The following is a 14,312-nucleotide window of genomic DNA, read 5'->3' as shown; positions in this document are numbered from 1 at the left end:
GTCCCCTTTCCCGGGGACAGTCCCCGGATTTACAAATCAGTCCCCATACAAAATCCATTGAAAAGTGTCCCCGGATTAATTGATAAAAATCTGGTAACCTTAATACAAATATTTATGCCAAAAAACAAAAACAAAACCCAAACCCACCAGAAACTGCAGCTGGTGGGTTGCAGGGCTGGTGGCATACAAAAGGGAAAACAGAATCTGAAACTGAAGCTCAAGTTAAACATGTTTTGAGCAAATTAGAACTGAACATGAAAATAAAATAGAAGCAAATTAGATGCCACCCACAAATATGTAGATTGCAGTGAAAAGCACTTTAGGTGGAGGTGCTTTTCAGCAGGAAAAAGAAAGTTTGTTCTACCCGTTTCCTACCAATTCAGGGAAGAAAGGCTATAAAAGTAGGGCAAACATAAAGAGGTAGGGGCCTTGGGAACTTGGGAGTGGACAGCTAGTTCAGCTCCAACACCCATCTAGATGGGTGGGTGGCTTTCCTTCTTGTTTCCCTTTGAAGTGCAAGTTTCTTAAGACCTCTATATATTAACACGAAGAAGCTATGGTAAATGCAGATGCACTGCATGTGTCACCTGTCACCTGAAGTGAAAAGTCACCTGTGGAATCACTAGTTTCTAACTTAAGCAGAGAGGTCCAGAGGCTGGGAAGCAGCATCCAAATGGAACTTGCAAAGGAACTGACAAGGATGGATGGACAAACCGCACCCCTGCTTCTATTTCGGTCTCTAGCTCCAATGATGCTTAGACTAGTTGTAGTACTGGGAGACTGAATGCGAGTTCTGGAATCTCTATTTAGAAATGTGTTTTTGTTTAATAATGTGGTTTGTTTTCTCCTGATACTTATTTGCTTCTCTCTTGAAAGCCCCGTTGAAAGTGTGTGTGCACAGCCGTCTTCATAATGTCAAGAAGTCCTTGGGAATATTTGAGCCTCCTAGAAAAATATGATAGAGGGTGCTTGACAGTGAGAAAAATCAGATACTTAAGCATTAGTGGATGCTTTAGCTGAATCTGTTGGCTTAATGAGCAATGAATGCACACAAACCACTAGTTGGTAGTTTACCCAAAGACGGTTTTTCAGGCATGCCTGCTGCTATTAAATAACTCATCAACTCTTTCTCCAAGGTATTCTCCGCTAAAGAGCTTGCTATGAGCGAATCTGATTGGCACCCAATCCCCATACTAAACAAAATTACATTATTTCAAAGAACTTACTTTCTTACAAAGAAATAGCTTACACATCTGTTACTTCGGTGTTGATGCCCTGACTTAGGCAAGGTTAACACAGAGTTCAATACTTCAACACACATTTTATTAGCCTACTGAAAACAGTATCGTTTTACAGGTTTGAACCTTGCACAGTTCTTAGAATATGCTGGTCCAATAAAATACATCTGATTCTCTATTTTGTATTGTACACCCCTGAGACAAGTGTCCCACACAGAATAGCTATTTCTATTTTGTTTACATCCATTGGGAATTATAGATGCTAGCTGAAAGAACCTTTAGATTGCCTATGGGTCTGAAAAATCCTAAAATCAGTGTTGACTGTCATTGGCTCTGTTAGTGTTGGGTGAGGCCTTATGGTTGGTTTGTGCATCGTGGTAAGCTGTGCAAATGGGCTGGCTCCTTGAGAGCAGCTCGTACCCACTTTGCTCCTTCATAGTCCTTTGCGTTTAGTGTGGCATGGCAGCTAAGCCATAGTTTGGCACAGCGTGTCATCTGAATTTGGGATTGTGAGTTAAGTTTTCTCTTCCTGAACCACAATCTGCAGCCAAGAAAACACAGAGAAATTTAAAATTAAATTGAAACAATGAAATAAGCCAATCAAAGTCCCAATTTTGACTATGTCATAGCATATACCTTTGCTAGTTCAGAAAGGTCATTATTTGCTCACTATTTAAAATAATTTGAATATTTGCATTTTAAACTAATTTTGTTATAGATGCAAGTTTAGGATTACCTACTTAACAGCTTTTTGTATTTATTATGTCAGGTCACATGACACCTGCTTATTCCAAGAAAAGAAAGAGTGAGAGTTAAAACATGAAATTACTGGATTTTCTGACTGGTTTATGAGGAATTAATTTGGATCAAGGAACTTACTGTAGACAAGCTTTTCAAAGCCATTTCTCAAGCTCCTCATAAAGCTGTTGTTATATTGAGCAATTCTGCTCTAAGCACATTCTATAAATGGGCAGCACCATTCTTAAATGTTAGGAGCTTAGCAACAAATTCTGCTCTAGAAAGCTCAGCGTGGGATTTTCCAAGGCTGCTAACTCAGCAAAACAAGCCTACTTCCTTTTTACACAATGGCAGGTACTTCTCATTGCTAGATGTTACAGTCTGAATTCCATTTAATGCTATCAGCTTCTGATTTTTTGATCTTCTGTTTATATACATCACATGGTTTCATTATTGGCTTGCTGTCCTTAGAGTTCACTGTTTTTGCATTCATCTGAATTGCAAAATGTATTCTTGGTGGCAGGCAAATACCTTTAAATTGTCCCAGGCTTTTCACATCTGATGAGTTTTGATATTTTGATTGCTTTATTCTTTGCTATTTTAGTGATTGCCCTGGTTTTATTATTTTATTGCTTTTATTTTGTGAACTGCACTTCTAATTATTTATTGAAGGATACTATAAATATTTACTAAATAATAACTAAATGGAAAGTGTTACCCAACAATATGATAGCCATACTCATGAGTAACACTGGATATTATCTGACTTCTGCACTCCCTGACCCCTTATAAAAATGCTATAATTGTTCATTCTGATGGCATAGATTTAAAATTGCCCAACCTTGCTTTTAACAGTTCAGTAAAATAAAAACTGTGAACTGGTAACAGTTATTTGTCAGTTTGTCTTAAGACTGTGTCAGAGTGGTCTAACTCTCTAGAGAACATCAAACTGCAAATACGATACAGAATTCAGCTGATTTCTGAAAAGAAGTGTCTACAAAGAAAAGCAGAGCAGAAAGATATCAAATGCTGTATCACTGCTTCTCAGCTCAAAATGAATGGAACTCTTTCAGAAATGGATGGATGCCAAGGAAGATTTTCTATCCAAGACTACTGCAGTGAAAGAGACAAGAGTGAAATATACTTCACATCAGTATTGCTATCATATCTCAATAATCTTTGGTTTATAAGAATGTGAGGAGGAAGAGTAGAGTGTGAGGTGCCCTATATAATATTAACAAAGCAGAAAGAAACATGCAGCTCTTCCTTTTTTGTAGTTTTCAAAACTCTCTTGGAAAGATAGCTACATCAGCATGAAGCATATTTGAAGTCAGTGTTTATCATCTTAAATTCCAATGCCCTGTTGTGTCCAACACATTTCTCATAACAGGCTTTCATGCTACAGCAGAAGAAATTATGGAGGCAAAAGAATAAAAATAAAAAATAAACGTAAGCCTTTTGAAAATCAAATTGTGTCTATTTTGTACATTTGTGTGGCAACCAGCCATTCACTTTTAGTGAAAATGTAACAAACCCTGCTGGATCACACCAGGACCTTATTTTCAACAACGGTCAGTCAGATGCTTCCATAAAACTCACAAGCGTTCATTTCATTTCATTTCATTTTTCAATAGCTATACCACCTTTCTATGCCACTGTATTCGAGGCATTTTACAACCCACAGAACTGCCAAAATATACAAGGATCATGTTGTCATTCTATAGCACATTAAATCTATCTATAATAATTCAAATGAAACTAAAAACAAATTTACAACATTCAAAAATCCATTTCCAGGCAGGAACTACCATTAGGCAGAATGGGACAAACACTTCATTTTAAAGCAACTCAAACTGGGTATCCCGAAAAGGCAGTGAATAGTTAATTATTTAATGTATTGTCAAGTAAGGAGGGGCACTTTGGGGATTTTATGCTTCAGGTGTGTGAATAACCTGGCCAGTCCTGGGCACTATGCACCTTGATGGGAATGTGTGTGATGTGCAGCAAAATGTCTTGAGCTGGCCTTGTCCTTTTTACATATAGTATGATGATACTGAAAAAGTACCAGCAGCAATAAAACAGAATTGCCCCATCACTTGCAACAAGTCATTACATAGTTACAAACAAACATCATCAGCAAAACTACAATAGCAAAATGCCAACGATAATACGAAAGCACAACTTAGCAGCTAGTCTCTGCTCCATGACCTGCGGAACTTGTCCACTCAAAGAGAGGCAGCCACCCCACACAAGTTACTCCCATAGTGAAAACAGAGTGCTGTCTACTCCATAACTTCAGGAGCAAAATCTTGGTCTTGGTGCCAGGGCATCAACTTCCCCAGCTGTGCCACAGGACCTAAGGACGATAGCATCTGGTATTCAGTTGTCATGGCTCAAAACCTATACATTTGTCTAAAGGTAAAGGTACCCCTGACCGTTAGGTCCAGTCACAGACAACTCTGGGGTTGCGGCACTCATCTTGCTCTATAGGTCGAGGGAGCCAGTGTTCGGCCGCAGACAGCTTCCAGGTCATGTGGCCAGCATGACTGAGCCGCTTCTGGTGAACCAGAGCAGCGCCCGGAAACGCCGTTTACCTTTCCACCGGAGCGGTACCTATTTATCTACATACACTTTAACGTGCTTTGAACTGCTAGGAGGGCAAATTTGCCTAATCCTCCTTTAAAGCCATCTTGAGTTAATGGCCATCATAGCAACTTGCTGCAGCGAATTCTGCATGTAAGCAGAAGGGAACATGGACAAAATAGGCCAGTGAGAGCCAGTGTGGTGTAGCGGTTAAGAGCAGTAGACTCGTAATCTGGTGAACCGGGTTCACTTCCCCGCTCCTCCACATGCAGCTGCTGGGTGACCTTGGGCCAGTCACACTTCTCTGAAGTCTCTCAGCCTCACTCACCTCACAGAGTGTTTGTTGTGGGGGAGGAAGGGAAAGGAGATTGCTAGCCGCTTTGAGACTCCTTCGGGTAGTGATAAAGCGGGATATCAAATCCAAACTCTTCTTCAACCAACCCAGTTTGATTTCAAGCTGCATGAGCAAAAACGGGTCACCTGATGTTGTTAGGAGAGGGCTCTGATATTGTGCTAGCGGCATCCTCCCCATAGAGATTGAAACCAGACCCAGTAGCAGCCGGTTTGTGGGGCACAGAAGTGGAGCCACCCCCCTGCTTACATCAGTATTGCTACAGTTTATTGGATGGGACTAGGTGGGACAGGGTGACAGCAAGGTCAAGCAAAGCGAAGTTAAACCAGGTAAAATTTATTGTGTCAAAAAGCAACTATAATATACCAGGTACCTGGGATCATGATATTTCCAAAGAATACCAGGGATTAATCTGGAGTGTACAGGTTGCTTGGTTAACTTCAAGTTAACGGAGGGCTGGATTAAGAATTGAGGAAAATGGGGAGGAAATTCTGATGATCCATTTTGTTTTGATATTGGGGTGGAGGAAAGGAAACAAGACTGATTAAACAATTAGTCCCAAAAAAAAAAATCAATAAAACTTCCCAAACTCTGTTAGAAAAGGTTTTTTAAATAGTTATCCAAACAAGAATTTCAACTAAATCAAACCAAATAAAGGAAAGAAAATAATCTGTCAAGAAAATATGAATATATTGTAGTTTCTGAGTCTGTGTTAATATTGTTAGTATTTTGATAGATGTGAGCTGCTCTACAAGACAATATTTGTTTCAATATATATAATATATAATAGTTTAATAAAATAGTTAAGCTTTTCTTCTTGGAATGTTCCATTCCCATTCTCAGAAACATTGTCCATATGCAATTCACAACACAAGCTTAAGAGGATATGAAAATATGCTTGTCTTGTCTTGATGCTTTAAGGTGGGCAGAAGACACATTTTCCTTGTGCCATGAGGATTGCAAGAGAAATAAGCAGGGCCTTTAAGCAATCCAGCATCTCAAAAAGGCTAAAGAGAGATTTGTGCTGCACAGTGTCTCTGACACAGTGACTCTCCCCAGAGAGAGAAAAGGAGAGGATAAACCAGCCGCTGGAATAACATTTCTGTTTCAGTCACCATTCCCTGTATTATCTGTTCTTGCCATAGCCTCACACAATTTTATATCTCTGCCCATGCTATCAAAACACTCTTTCTTTCTTACTTGGAAAGAACCAGAAACTAGGATGTTTCAAGAAAGTATTATCAAAATGGCTGCCTTCACTGCATGTTCCAACTCTCTCAAAGTTTTAAAACGTGCAAAGATGATTTAGTAAGAAACATCAAGGTCAGGTACACTGAATACGTTAAGATGACTGATGCTTCTGTGCATTCTTATGTCAAAAAATGTAGTAGCATACAAAGGGAAGCAGCCACCATAATAATTATCATGCATATCAGGAATTTTCAAACTGAGACTTCCAACTTGTAATCCAATGTCAGTTTACATGACAGAAACATCTCCTGAAACTTACCTTGAATTGCTCTATGTGGTGATTGCCCTCATAGCTGTTCATGGGCTAACTGAGCAGATACCTTCAACCACACAACGTCACCAGCCTTGCTGGTGGGGGGTGTCTCTGGGGAAGTTTGTGTTTCTATCGAGACAATTATTGATATGATTTATGGGCCAATGCAGACAACAGCTTGCCACTTGCTTTAAAGCTGATCGTAAATCAGAAACACATTTTGTTTCAATTTTGTTGTTGTTGTCAAAATGTATATATGGATTTTTTGTGTGCACTTATTTCATCTATTTTCTTCTTCTTCTTCTTCTTCTGTATTCTGGCCACCTCCAACTGTGCAGAAAGAGCTGTACAAAATCCACTGAAGGTTGGTTCTTCTGGCTCCCAAGAAACTGTGGATGGATCAGAGCTAGCCTACGAGACACAGCTCAGGCCATGGATGTGAGTGGCTGTAGCAATCCCTTCAATTTGTCTTATCAAACTGGGAGAACTGCTCCAACCGAAGTAACCTAAAGCTTAGGTGGAATATGTGCTCTCTGCATGCCCTTCATTAGCCCATGTGATTAGGGCCACATTCACACCATACATTAAAAGTACAATGATACCACTTTAAACAGTCATGGCACTCCCTCGCAAAATATGGAGCTGTAATAAAGGGTGCTGAGAGTTGTTAGGAGTCCCCTGGTTCCCTCCCAGAGCTACAATTCCCAGAGTTCTGTGAGAAGGGGGTTGATTGTTAAACCACTCCGTAAATAGTTGCTTCCAGAGGGTAATGGGGGGCGGTCTCTCAGCACTGTTAACAAATTACAGCTCCCAGTTTTATATGGGAGAAGCATTGACTGTTTAAAGTCCTGCTTTAAATGTATGGTGTGAATGTGGCCTAGCATCAGCCCCCTCCAGTTAAGTGTGCAATCACATAGAATAGCTTTTAGATAGTCTTCTTCTTTGGCGATCACTCATAGCCGAGTAAGATTGTCTACCATAAACACGGTTTTAACAATGAGTCTGTAAGTGACTATGGTGGTCAATTCTGGATCCACACGTCCTTCCACAGTGGGGACATAGGTTTCCGGGCGGGAGTTGATCACGGTGTGGATTTGTCAAGCATGCCTTCCTCTTAGCACATTTCTCCCTTGCGTCCTGAGTTCGAGTGTCTTCAAAGCCCATGAACACCATTGGTAAAGGCTGTTCTCCAACTGAAGTGCTCGAAGGCAAGTGTTTCTCAATTGTTGGTGTTTATACTACATTTTTAAAAAAATTGCCTTGAGACAGTATTTAAACCTCTTTTGTTGACCACCAGCATTATGCTTTCCATTTTTAAATTTGGAATAGTATATAAAGTATATTAAGTATATAAAGTATATTTAAGGGAAGTGAGAGCTGGACCATCAAGAAGGCTGATCGCCGAAGAATTTATGCTTTTGAATTATGGTGCTGGAGGAGAATCTTGAGAGTCCCATGGACTGCAAGAAGATCAAACGTATCCATTCTTAAGGAAATCAGCCCTGAGTGCTCACAGGAAGTACGGATTGTGAAGTTGAGGCTCCAATACTTTGGCCACCTCATGAGAAGAAAAGACTCCCTGGAAAAGACCCTGATGTTGGGAAAGATGGAGGGCACAAGGAGAAGGGGACAACAGAGGACGAGATGGTTGGACAGTGTTCTCGAAGCTACAAACATGAGTCTGACCAAACTGCGGGAGGCAGTGGAAGACAGGAGTGCCTGGCGTGCTCTGGTCCATGGGGTCACGGAGAGTCGGACACGACTAAACGACAACAAAAGTATATAAAGGGACTCTGCCTAAGCTTTGGCTCAGCTGGATAGGAGAACATTCTCAAGTCTAGTCAGACAAGTTCAGGGATCAAACAGCTCCCCAACCTCCAGCAGACAGCTGTCAAAGATTTATGGAGCCCTAGAATCACATCTACAGTTTGTTTCCCATTGGCGTTTTGTATTGAAATCATAGAATAATTGGATCATTGAAATAGAGATGATATTATTATTATTATTATTATTATTATTATTATTATTATTTGCCATTTATTTATCAACCAGCTTTCTAGCCACTGCTGCAAGGTGATTTACACATAATATAATTAAAAACAGTTAAAACCATTAAAACATACATTTAAAACAAGACTAAAACTCTAACAAGTGGACACTTGTGGTAAAACCCCATTGATCCAGCTGGGAAAGCCTGTCCAAATAAAATATATCTCCAATTGTTTCCGCAAAGTGCGGACAGTGGGTGCGTGTCATATCTCAAGAGGAATGCTATTCCACAGAAAAGGGGCAGCCACCAGATAATGTTCACTTCTGTCCACAGGCTAACATATCCTGGCTGCCTAGCTGAGCTATTCCAGTAATCAAGAAACGTTTCTCCTCTTTCACACTGGGGATTTTCCAGTTGAAAAAATCGGAAGAGTTTTTGCTATTAGAAGCTGATAATTAAAACCATTAGTTTTCATCCTCAAAAATATCCCCCTGCTCCTCTGCATCTGCATGTGGGATGGAGGGACTTTAAGCCTTACAAGACAGGACAAGAGGCTATTCAAAAGCAGAATCATTAGGAGCTTTATTTTTCAGTATGTCTGCATGACAAAATGCTTAAATTAATCTGTTAAAAGTCTGTGCGGTGGTAAACTTTGGGGACAATTATCTGGATTTTGGTTTCCAAGCAGCTGTTTTTGCAATATAAGCATGTCACTGTATTCTACTTACAACCCACAGTGGATTTATAGTTCTTTTGTCTCTTTGAGTGCACTTGCTGCCTCCATGAACAGTATCAGGCTAAATATCCTCAGTTGTGCTCTTACTCAGAATAAAAGTCCTTTATGAAGATGAGACACTACAGAGGCCCACATTTTCAAAGTTAAAAATAAATGTATTGACTCAAAGTGAGTTAGATGTATATGCTGCACTTCCCTTCCCTTCAAAATGTTCTTCCCTAAATAATGTTAAGCATTTTTTGTTTTCAAAATGTAACACCCTCTTTCAAAATTAAAATTTGAAAACATGTCTGATTATTTTTTTAAAAAAAATCTATATGGGATATTGCTCACAAATATTTCACCACAAAGCTCTGGAAGCAGAGGCAGGATCACAAATTTATTTTTAAGATCAGCAACTCCATAGAAGCACAAAGCACCATTCACTAGAGTTATTCACATTATAGTTTATGCTATTTTGCCACCAAGTTAAAGACGTGAGAGCTCAGAAGGGTTACTTCCCATTCCTCTACCTCTAAGCATTTGAAAGCGGAAAATAGGTACGATGATTGGCACCATACAAAGAAGAGGCTCACAGAACGATCGTTAGTCCCTCCTTTTGTGCTGGAAGACTGTGAATTTTGGAAGCAATAATTTCAAGATACATGCTTTGCATATATTAAAACCAGCAAGCACACGTTCACCTCAGGAAGTCATTTGTCCATTTCCACCAAGATTAAGGATTTCAGAATTCAGTGCTTGAGAGATAAATATTACAGTGGTGCCTCGCAAGACGAAATTAATTCGTTCCGCAAGTTCTTTCTTCTTGCGAGTTTTTCGTCTTGCGAAGCACGGTTTCCCATAGGAATGCATTGAAAATCAATTAATGCGTTCCTAGGGAAACCGCTTGCCAGGCTGGCGGTGCGGAGAAGGGCTTTTCTCCGCACCGCAAGCCTTCAGGACAGGTACGGGAACAGAGGGGAAGGCGCGCAGCGCTTTCCCTCTGTTCCCGGGGCTTGCGTGGGAGGAGGGTTTTTCCTCCCCACCGCCAACATTCAGAACAGCATTCTGAATGTTGGCGGTGGGAAGGAAAACCCTCCTCCCACCCCAAGTCTTCAGGACAGCCATCCGATGCCGGGCTGCGGGAGGAGGCGTTCCCCCCCCCGCCGGACATCGGAGCTTCGTTCCGATGTCCGTTGGAGGGAGGAGACGTTCCCCCCCCGCCGGACATCGGAGCTTCGTTCCGATGTCCGTTGGAGGGAGGAGACGTTCCCCCCCCCGCCGGACATCGGAGCTTCGTTCCGATGTCCGGCGGCGGGAGGAGACGTTCCCCCCCACCGGACATCGGAGCTTCGTTCCGATGTCCGGCGGCGGGAGGAGACGTTCCCCCCCCGCCGGACATCGGAGCTTCGTTCCGATGTCCGGCGGCGGGAGGAGACGTTCCCCCCCCGCCGGACATCGGAGCTTCGTTCCGATGTCCGGCGGCGGGAGGAGACGTTCCCCCCCCGCCGGACATCGGAGCTTCGTTCCGATGTCCGGCGGCGGGAGGAGACGTTCCCCCCCGCCGGACATCGGAGCTTCGTTCCGATGTCCGTTGGAGGGAGGAGACGTTCCCCCCCCCGCCCGGCATTGGAGCTTCGTTCCGATGTCCGGCGGCGGGAGGAGACGTTCCCCCCCGCCGGACATCGGAGCTTCGTTCCGATGTCCGGCGGCGGGAGGAGACGTTCCCCCCCCGCCAGACATCGGAGCTTCGTTCCGATGTCCGGCGGCGGGAGGAGACGTTCCCCCCCGCCGGACATCGGAGCTTCGTTCCGATGTCCGGCGGCGGGAGGAGACGTTCCCCCCCCCGCCGGACATCGGAGCTTCGTTCCGATGTCCGTTGGAGGGAGGAGACGTTCCCCCCCCGCCCGGCATTGGAGCTTCGTTCCGATGTCCGGCGGCGGGAGGAGACGTTCCCCCCCCCGCCGGACATCGGAGCTTCGTTCCGATGTCCGGCGGCGGGAGGAGACGTTCCCCCCCCGCCGGACATCGGAGCTTCGTTCCGATGTCCGGCGGCGGGAGGAGACGTTCCCCCCCCGCCAGACATCGGAGCTTCGTTCCGATGTCCGGCGGCGGGAGGAGACGTTCCCCCCCCCGCCAGACATCGGAGCTTCGTTCCGATGTCCGGCGGCGGGAGGAGGTCCGAGGACAGTGGGGAAGACGCGCTGCACTTCCCTGCTGTCCTGGAGATTTCCCTATGGGCTGTCGTCTTGCGAAGCAAGCCCATAGGGAAATTCGTTTTGCGAAGCACCTCCAAAACGGAAAACCCTTTCGTCTAGCGGGTTTTCCGTCTTGCGAGGCGTTCGTCTTGCGGGGTACCACTGTATTCTGAAAACAGACATGTATTACATGAGTCAAGTGAGCAGGTGCATGTTGACAGAAATGTGCTGGTTGAGGTAAGGTCCAGACTTTACAAAATTGAAATCAGACAAGTAAATGTGTTGGTCAAGAGATCTGGTGTTCACTGTCTCCCAACTTCTATTATGGATGATGGCCTCTTTCACAGGGGCCAACCAGATGACAATTGGGAACCCATAAGCAGAACCGGAGTGTAACGACACTCTTCCCACTAGCAATCCCCAGTACTTGGTATTCAGAAGTGTACTGCCTCCAGCAAACATCTGGAGGACACAAGGTTGGAGAATGCTGCTCTAAGGGGCAAGGGACAAACTATTGGTCTTGTACCATCATCTGGTCTTCCAACAAGGTTTCTTTTTTTTATTTAAAATGGCCCTGCTTGTTCCTTTAATGACATCATATGCGCTTGCCAAAAGAGAAGTGATCTGATTTTTGAACACAGTGTTTCTTGGGAGTATATCATTATCAAAGCCCACAGATAAAAAGAGACCGGGGGGCGGGGGAAGAGGGCAGAGGCAGCTATTTGATGGTGTGATCACACTCTGAATGGCAGCTTTGTGTGAACAACTTGAGTCTACTAACTGAGGATGCTTGGCTGACATGTGCAGCCAAGCATTTTGCATGCACAGAAGCCTTCACTGTATTTTGTGTGCTCTGCATAGATTCCAGTTCCAATATAAACACACAGAAAATGGTTATTTCCAAGACTTGGTGTTTTTTAAAAAATGTTTTGGTGTGCTAACTGCAATATAGGTTAAGAGCTACTCAACAGCAGGGAAGAAGAAAAAGAGAGAACGATGCAACTCAATGCCCCTCTTTCTCCACAGTTGCGCCCTCCATGAATTCATACTATTTTATTCACACACACAAAAATCCAGTATACCCTAAGAATAACCAGTGCACGGAACTTGAGGGGAGTATTCCCTAAACACAAATATCGCATATTTACCCCCTAAATATTCTTATAATATTTAATCCATCATTCTGAAAGTCTTAGGAAATGCTATAGTAATGTTGGTATGCTGAGACAATGAACACCTGTTAAGACAACTGTCCTTCAAAGCAAACACAGATTAATATGACATGCTGTTTTGCTGGTGGTGGTTTTTTCTTCTTCTTCAAAAAAAAGGTTGCTAGGACTCATAAGCTGTAGAGGATTTTGTGATGGAATGACCAAGACAAAGAGAAGGGGAGAAGAGAAGTGGGAGTGTTGTATTAAGTATATTTTCAGTATTCTGCTTCTTTTATTACTATTTTAAATATTTCCAAAGGCTTCTGGGTATGATTTTAAAACATATCAAATCACTCTCAAAATATTAAAGATTATTACAACCAGGAAATTACAAGAAAACCATTGATCTGCCTTAAAAGAAACCTTTCAGAAACCTTTCGCTGCTTGACACTAGTGCAACATATTTACTTGAAGCCATGGAGTCCTCCTTATTCACAAAAGATGTACATTTTAGTCATAACCACACCCATACATTTAAACCACTCTCACACCACTTTAACAGTCATGGTTATGATCTTGGGGACTGTAGTTAACCTGTCTGAGTTACAATTCTCTCCTCCCTTAGCAATCTTACAGTTCCCAGGATTCACCATGACTGTTAAAGTGGTATAATAGTGATTTAAACACATGATGTGGATGTGAACAAAATTTAGAAAATATTCAAAGTGGTTCTCAGGGCCAAAGAACCTAGCCCCAGCTGGCTGAAGAACTAACCTAATTTCACATATATACTAATTAGTAGTGTGATGTGGTGAAAAGACGGACAGTGTGAACAGTAGCTTTGCTTTAAGTTATGCTACCTGTGGTAAACATATTTTCTGTCTATTAAAACGATTCATCAATCCAAAGGGTGGAGGAAAGCGAAGGAAAGGAAAATAAATCACACTTCTTGATGATCTGAGATTGGCTGCTGGCTGTTCCTCTAACCTCCCCATCCATTTTCTTTTCTGGATGAAGCACCAGAATATTATTTGGGAATAAATGAAAACTTTACCCTGCTTTTCAGTTTAAAAAACAACATCAACAACTAGCAAGCTGGTTTACAAGTTAAAAGAAATATTAAAGCAACCACAAGACAGCACTAACATTACACAAAAATAGCAAGAGCAGATACAATAATAACACCAGAAGCTAAAAATGGCAGCATAACAGCAATGGCAATTCAGCATTTTAAGAGTCTCCCGGGAACAGCATCTGTAAAGCAAGAAACCACAGCTGAAAAGACCTTTTCCCTGATCTCTCATGAACATTCATTTAAGATATATTTTCTACACATAGATGTACTTTTATGCTGGGAGGTCTACACTGAAGCTTAGCTGACATTTGTTTACCTAATGAGCAGTTTATAGCACTGCAGAGTCATCATGGCATGTAGCCACAGGCTGGTGGAATTTCTCTTAGGCTTCCTTATTTATTCTCCATATTGATACAAAGGTTGGGCACCCCTCCCCCAATCTATGCCGAGCTGAGGCAAGATTCCAAGGGGGTTCCAGGCGCTCACCCAGGAATCCAGTGTTCCTTTGGGAATCAAGACACAGTGGAGAATGTAGCAGCTTTAAGAAATAGGATTTATTCACATTTCATATCACATTTACACCTGAGTTTGGATGGAGTCCAGATTTAACCGCATAGTCATCTCAAGAGGGGCTACTTCCCCACAACAGTGCAACACTGGAGCCCCAGGCATCTCTCCCATTCTCCCTTCAGCCAGCCTGCCAAAAACAGATCTCCCGTCTTGTTTCCAACACACCTTGCTAAAGACACCCTTCTTCTGGCGCCTCAC

General features: G+C 42.7%; 1 protein-coding gene across 1 annotated transcript in view; it reads right to left on the bottom strand.

Annotated features, from left to right (window-relative positions):
• The window catches only part of GPC1 (glypican 1), a 200,885-nt gene that overhangs the window by 37,110 nt on the left and 149,463 nt on the right, over positions 1-14,312 (bottom strand). The window lies entirely within an intron of this gene.

The sequence above is a fragment of the Podarcis bocagei genome (assembly GCF_964188305.1).
Source record: "Podarcis bocagei genome assembly, chromosome: 4".
Classification (NCBI taxonomy): domain Eukaryota; kingdom Metazoa; phylum Chordata; class Lepidosauria; order Squamata; family Lacertidae; genus Podarcis; species Podarcis bocagei.
This window is presented reverse-complemented; position numbering and strand designations above follow the sequence as displayed.